General features: G+C 50.6%; 1 protein-coding gene across 5 annotated transcripts in view; it reads left to right on the forward strand.

The window, feature by feature from the left end:
* Nucleotides 1-630: 630 nt before the first annotated feature.
* The window catches only part of PURA (purine rich element binding protein A), an 8700-nt gene continuing 2342 nt past the window's right edge, over nucleotides 631-6988 (forward strand). The window contains exon 1 of one of the 5 annotated variants that reach the window (XM_057540718.1): nucleotides 631-714. The gene's annotated coding sequence lies outside the window, so the exon portion shown is untranslated. Of the gene's footprint in view, nucleotides 715-1213; nucleotides 1651-4544; nucleotides 6565-6685; nucleotides 6828-6988 lie in introns of those variants that run through there. The other 4 variants (XM_057540714.1, XM_057540715.1, XM_057540716.1 and 1 more) reach the window with 4 other exon arrangements.

Genomic DNA, 6988 nt, shown 5'->3' on the forward strand with positions numbered 1-6988 from the left:
GCCTCTAAGGCTTAGCTAGGTAAGCTTCTTGGAAAAGGTCCTATAATAAGTGAGTTGAAAAGTCTACTATTAAAAATAAAACATTAAAAAAAGAAGTCTACTATTGCCTAATAAAAGAGTATCTCACAGTGTATTGCAAAGTTACCTCAAAATAAAATACACTCAGTTAAATAAGTTAAAACATTGACTAAGTTTCCTTAAATCACAGATTGACTTCTCTGAGAGCTATTTAAATAATGATAAAGATGGTAAGGCTGTTTTTTGCTTATTTTGCAGCCGATATTTTTAACTGATCCATCTTCTATGTATGCAGTGTTGCAGGATGGAGATGTGACAGCATACAAAATGAGGGAAAAAGTTAACGTGTACCAAAAATCTTGTCAAACCTGGTCAAAGATTTCAAGAAAACTCTTAAAGGACATTTTATAGTTCTGCATTTCGCCCTAGCATAGCCATTTATGAAAATTAACTCGTCCCTTTTACTCTCTCCCTCTCGGCCCAAGGACGCATAAATAATATTTATCAGGGTTTTGTCCTTAGTCACAGTCCCTCAAAGGGGCCCAGTTTCACCTACACTGCGTGGGAGGCTGGGCAGCAACCCCACGCTTCCTGTCAAGGATTCCTGGGGCTACAGCCTGAACGTGGTCTAGCCCGTTTCTTCTTTATGCTAATTTTGCCCTTCTAGCCCCTCTCGGCGGGCGTCTGAAGGCCAAGGTGAGACCCTCCCGGGAGATGAAAGGCCTATCGCCTCTTAAGAGATGTGGGCGGAACGGGGGCGCGGGGCAGGGTGACAGGGTGGTAGCGACACTGACAACGACGCTGAGGGCCCTAAGTTGGAGCTGACGCAGGCCCTACAGGGTTCCCTCCCCGCCTGAGCCTGGCTTCCGCCCTCAGAGCCCAACAAGGGAGAAGTCCTCCCGGGGGCGCTACCGGCGGTGGGCGGAGGAAGGGCGGGCAAAGAGGCCGCAGGCAGCCCCCTCCTCAGACGCGCCTCAAGGCCTGGGCCGTGGGCTGTTGACGCGCCAACGGCGGGGAGGGCGCGCGCACGCGCGAGATGGGGGGCGGAGGGAGCGCGCTCGGCAGCCGCCGCCGCGGCAACTGAAACGGAGGAACGCGAGGGCGGAGGGCGCGAGCCACGGGAGGAGTGTGGGGGGGAGATGGTGGGTAGCGGGGAGCGCGCGCTGACGTCGCCCGGAGTCACGCACGGAGCGCCGGGTTACGCGCCGACGTCTGGCTGCCACGACTTGCCGTCTGCGGCGGCGGCGGCAGCGAGCGGATCCCGCAGGGGAAGGAGGAGGAGGGAGAGCCAAGGGGGCTGTGAGTGAGCGGGAGAAGCAGGGTGTGAGCCGGACTTGCCAGCGGGAGGGAGAACGAGTGAGAGCCGAGCCAGCCATCCGAGCCGCCTCCTCCTCCTCCCCTCGGCGTCCCGCCCCCGCCTGCCAGCCCGCCCTTCTCCCTCCTCAGCCGGCAGAGCCCGAGTGAGGCGCAGCTCGGCTCGCGCCGCTGTCCAGGACAGGTGTGCGCGCGCGCGCCCTCCTCCCCTCCCCCTTTCCTCGCGCCCGCCTAGCGCCTGCCTCGCGCGCGCCCTCCCTCCCTCCAGCCCGCGCCCTCCCTCACCTGCGGCAGGACAGCGCCCGCCCGCCCGCCCGGGTAAGCCCCTCGCGACCTTCTCTGCTGCCACTGCCACAGCTTGAGGTGCCGCCCACCTTGTCCCTTCTAATTGCCCTCTTATGCCCCAGGAATAATTACTGTAGCATTGTAGACATCCCCGCACCCTTCCTCCGGGGACCCTGGTAGTGCAGCAACGCGCCCCCCTCCCTCCGGAGCGCACGAACGAACGAACTCCTTCCCACCTCCAAAAAAGAAGAAAATCACACGCCCCTTTAAAAAAAAAAGCAATCCTACCTTCTCAGGCGCTGGAGACCACCAGTGGTGCCGTTTGCTTAGCAATGCTTGAGCCCCATTCCCCCTGACCACCTTTGCCTGGGGCCTGGGACAGTTCGCCAAACCTGGCCGACACTCCCTGCACAGCAACCCTGGCAGGAGGGGAGAGGAAGGAGGCTTCTAGGCTCCACTACCAACCCCTCCTTTCCTCTGTTCAACCCCCGCCCCACCCCCGCAATGCATACACCCTCCCAGTATGCGTTGTAAAAATAAAAAAGAATACACTGGTGCTGACAGCGCAGGCGAAGCCAGGCCCAAAGATGGGTGGCCCGAACAAGGCATTTTTGCTGCCCCACAGAGCTAGGTCAGCTCCATAGTCTCCTCTGCCTTTGTCCGAGGGCAAAACGGACGGATGTGAAGTTAGAGGGTCTTCCCTTTGAGCGACGGTAGGCCCCGGCAGCGGCTATGTCTATAGGGGAAGGGGCCCCAACAAATATATCTGTCTTGAGCCTGAACTTGGATAGAGAAAGGCCCAAGAGTCCGGCTGGGAAAACTTTCTTTGGTTCGTTGCTGTCTACCCCTGAATAAATGCTACTTTGATTTACGTTGTCTCTGCGGGACCCTCTTGAGGCTTCTAATTCGTTCTTATCTGGGCCCCTTTACGTTTCTGTCGGGCCAGGCGCTTTTGGACAGCTTTTTGCAGCGGTGTCTCTGCTGGTGTCCCGTGTCCTTGGAAGGAAGCCCCAGTGCTTTATAATAGGCTGAATTTGGTTTGACATCTTTTGGTAGATTGTCAGAGGAGAAAAGGAATTTTTTGATTACTTCAAGACCCTCACTGTTCCCCGCCCAAACTGACGTTTTCGAATTGCGGCTTTGAAAATTGGAGTGTTGACTAGAGTGTGGAGAGAGTTGCTGATTTCATTCCTTTGGGTACTAGTAAAACCATTTAAGAATCAGCCGAAAGAGAGAGAGCTGTTGACATTTGCATCGGTTCTGTTTGGACCTTTTGGGTACATAAAATGTCGGGTTCTCTGAATCTTTTATCGAATTTAGAATGTGTGCTACATTTATTTAATTCTTCTGCAAATGCTTAAAATAACATGTGGGGAAATGTGAGGATTCTATCACATGGATTGTTCTCTTCAGATTTTAAATGTTTAATTCATATCTTTAACCCTAAACATTGAAATAGCATTGGAGAGGCATAATTTTAAAGATTAGATGAGCTATAGAAAGGAAATAGACTTTTAAAAAATGGTCGGTGAAATACTATTAGTCGTTGTTGTTAAATGTTAAGATTTACTTGAGAGTTTCCCTTAATTTTCCTGGTAGCTAGCCATGAGGAGAAATGGGTAATTCCTCCACTTTGAACAGTTACAGTACAACATTCCAGTTAGTTTTAATGATTTGGGTATTGAAGATAATTGTCTGGTTTAAGACAGGCATTTAACCTAAGTAGCACTTGAAAACACAAGTTCTAATGTTTTTGCTTCTCTTTTATTTGGGAAATCTGTGATTCTGTGAAATATTAATGAGCGTATTGTTTCTGTTGGGAACTCCGTAATCAAAAGGGTTTATTACCCAGAGGTAGATCTTCTCTCTCCAAGTTTATTTTGTAAATGTGTGTGTTAATTTTTACTTTTAGAATTAGATTATTTCAGACTCAACCGTATTTCAGGCTGAGGAAAATGAGGTTTTTTCCTTCTTGTTCAGCCTAGTATCTGTTTCTCTTGTGAACAGTTTTTTGTTGGTAAGAGTTTGTTAAAGATGTAGAGATAGAGGGATTAAAAATAAAGCAATCTCTATTTTCCTTGAAATGTGTGTGTAGTGTTAATAAGAGAGCACACTAAATCTAGAGACGTTTATTAGGTTTTAAAAATATAAGCAAACTTTGAGGAGGAAGGAAATATTTTTTGATAGTTCTTTCATTAACACAGATATTCTGTGCATATTAATATATTTCGTTTTCCCTTTGTCTTTCCTACATTGTATTGAAATTATAATTTTAATTTTACAACTATTTGGTTTAAAATGACAATGCAAACATCTAGACACTAGAACTGGCTTTTCATTTACCAAGTTAGCATATTGTTTTGGTAATTAACAAATAGCTAGGTATGTTTTTAAATCCACAACTTTGCTAATGGATTTTCAATGTTAGGATGCAAATTTAACTTTGAAGTTCTGTTTAAGGTTAAACTCTTTGTTTTAAGACTTTTCTCTCAGACTGCCTTTTAAGGGTACTATATTCTGTAGCCTACGGAAAGCCGCCTTTCACCACCCCCTCCATTCTGACCAAAAGCCCACACTTACAGGCTTATCCTGAAATAAACTCTCTTGTTTGAGTAGTGAAAATGTGTTAAATATCCTATTTATCATTGTATTATTTTGGGAAAGGCATTATTAACCTTGTTTGCTTTTAGATACATTTATAAAGTAGGCAAGAAGCTAATAGATAAAGGCAAAATTTTATACATATATAATAAAAAGCATGAAATAAGTAAGAACATATTTATGTGGAGAGATCCAGGTCTCAGTTGTTTACTGATTTGAGCTTAAAATTCCCAGTTTATGCGTGCAAATGATATTTAACTTGTGTTTTGTCTAGAAACTTCATCAATTGCCTCTGCGCTGAGGAACTAAGAACTCAGTTCCTGGTGACAGTCACTTTTTCAGAAAATCAGGGCATTCCCAAACTCAAACCAATTCAGAGCCCCTGGACATAAACGTTTGGGACAGAGGGCAAGAAATTTAGACTCCAAAGTTGGTTCAAGAAGGCGGGCAGTTTCGAGCCCTACTTTTTTGTCCTGGGGGAAGCGATCATTAGCATGGAAGAGTGACAGGGACCGGCAGGCGCGTGCCCCCTTATCGCAGCCCCACTGGCCTTGCTGCGTTGAGTTCTCCTGAGGGGTCAAGGGCTTGGTTCAGCGCGAAGTAAACCCTTGAGGAAGAATAGCGGCTCTTCTAGAGCGGTCTTAACCAGGTCTTAGTAGTCTCAGCTTACAGGTGGAAGCGTAATGCCCCGCCCAGTTCTGTGCGGAGACCCTGCCACTCAGCCTTTGAGACCCTGTTTGGGGCCGGGGTCTATCCAGGGTCCTGATCGCTACCGTGCAAACCTAGAGGAGCCGCCGCTTCTTACACATGTATTTCTGTGTGGTGGGAAGTGCACCAACAGTTCCTACGTCTCCTTCCCGACAGACTTGGGGACGGGGAGGGAGTGCAGAAAAATCAGCACTGAAAGGGTAATACGCGGTGCTAGAGGATGACCCTAAACTAAGGGGAAGTTCTTTATGGGGCCCAAAATCTGGATTTCTCTCTCTCACAGTGGGCCTCCTCTTCAGGGAGCCATTTCAGGGACAGCTGGACAGGTGGGTGGTTCTGAGGCTGGTTCACAGGACTATCCCAGTTTTCTTCTTGGGAGCCAGGGTGCTCTGCCCTGTTTCTTCCTCTTTAGCGGGAGGTAGCGAACGTCAGCCCAGAGCTGAAGTAGCTAATGCTGGGTTGAATGGGGCCCTTGCTAAGAGAAAAAGGTAGCTGTGAATACTTAGCAGGCAGGTTTGCCCAGGAGATGAAGGGATATATACGGGGGCTTTAAGGTCTCAAGCACTGACAAAGCTTACGCCCTGGGCTGGTCTGGGTTTCTTTATCATTAGTTCTCTCTTTACCCCTCTCATTTCCAGGAAGCTTGGGCAGCCAGGTACTCAGATGTCTTGGGAGTTAAGAGTGAGGGAGGCAAGTCTCCTTACTTTTGGGGGCAGGGGTTGGGGAGTGTTAAATGGGAATGGAGCCTACAGATGAGATAGGTATATGCTTCTCAGGGTGGAGGCAACAATCCATGCTTGAGAAAGCCAGGAATAGGGCTGTGAGGTCTGTATCCCCTAAGCCCCTTGCATAAGGTGATGGGGAGCATGTAGGGGCATAGGCAGGAGGTGCCCTGGAGACAGGCCTTAGCTTTCCCACAGCTGCTAGGACTTCAGACTGCAGTGAGGGAGTGTGAGCATTTGCTGTCTATCTGGAAGAAGGAAAATAGGCCCTAGTTTATGCCTCAGATCTAGGAAGAGAGAAATCTATTATTTCTGAGCCCCTTCCTGAGACCAGAGAAGACCCTCTTTAGCTGTCACTGGTTTAGCTGTCATTGGTAATGGTCGGTAACCTAGCTGTCTGCCTAAAAACCAGCGATCATTTAATGTTTTACTTTTTGAGAGATGGGGGCTCTCCTTGACACTTAGGAGTTTCTGGGAGGAGGAGTAAAAGGGGCGAGCGAACCTGCGTTAATGAATCCCGTAAGGAACTGCGTTTCCCAGGAAATTCCTGACATTTTTAGCTCGTGAATTTCCTAAAGCCTGCTTGGTTTTCTCTTCCATCTGGGTCCTTCCAGAGAGGAAGAGTGGGCTAGGGGCTGAAGGCTCGGCAGGGCCTGGTTTATCCGCAGAGCTGGCCGGCAACCCAGGCTGGGCTCAGCCCTGAACAGGGTGCCCCCCTTCCCCAAATCTCAGGAGGAGGAGGGGGAGGCAGGCGGGCAGTCGTTGTCCCACAGCGGGCTGGTTGAAGGTTTTGGGGTGAGTGTGGGGTTTCTTTTTGATTGTTGCTTGGGGAGAAGGGCAGAGCCAACGGGAAAAGGCACTGCGGGCACCCCGGCCCTGGTGCGGCTGCCGTCCTCTGCTCGGCTCCCCCCTGCCGGTGAGTGCGCCCGCCCGCCCGCCCGACTGTGCGGGGCTGCGGTTGGGGGGAGGGGGGAGCGGGATCATCTGAGGCCAGAGCCGCTGCCGTGCGCGGGGAGGGGGAGCGGCGGGAGCGAGGGGAGGGAAGGGCTAGGTGTCTGGTGCTCCGCGCCACTGCTGCCGGCGCCCCGTCCTCATCCCTGGCAGCCCCTTCTGCAGCTAAGGTTTACCGCCGCACCACCTCTCCTCTTCCTCGCCCGCCTCTGCGGCCAGGGCTCTGCGGTAGGAGACAGTCCAGTCAAGTGACGGGTGGGCCTGTCTGGGTTTGGATCTGGGTCTGGATGGGGCCCGCTGGGGAGGGGGTGGCCGTGACTCGGTGTCCCCTCTCTGCAGCGGGCTCAACTGCGCTGCGCGGGCCCCTCCCCCCACATCTTCTTTGGGGT

The sequence above is a fragment of the Balaenoptera acutorostrata genome, chromosome 2 (assembly GCF_949987535.1).
Source record: "Balaenoptera acutorostrata chromosome 2, mBalAcu1.1, whole genome shotgun sequence".
NCBI lineage: Eukaryota > Metazoa > Chordata > Mammalia > Artiodactyla > Balaenopteridae > Balaenoptera > Balaenoptera acutorostrata.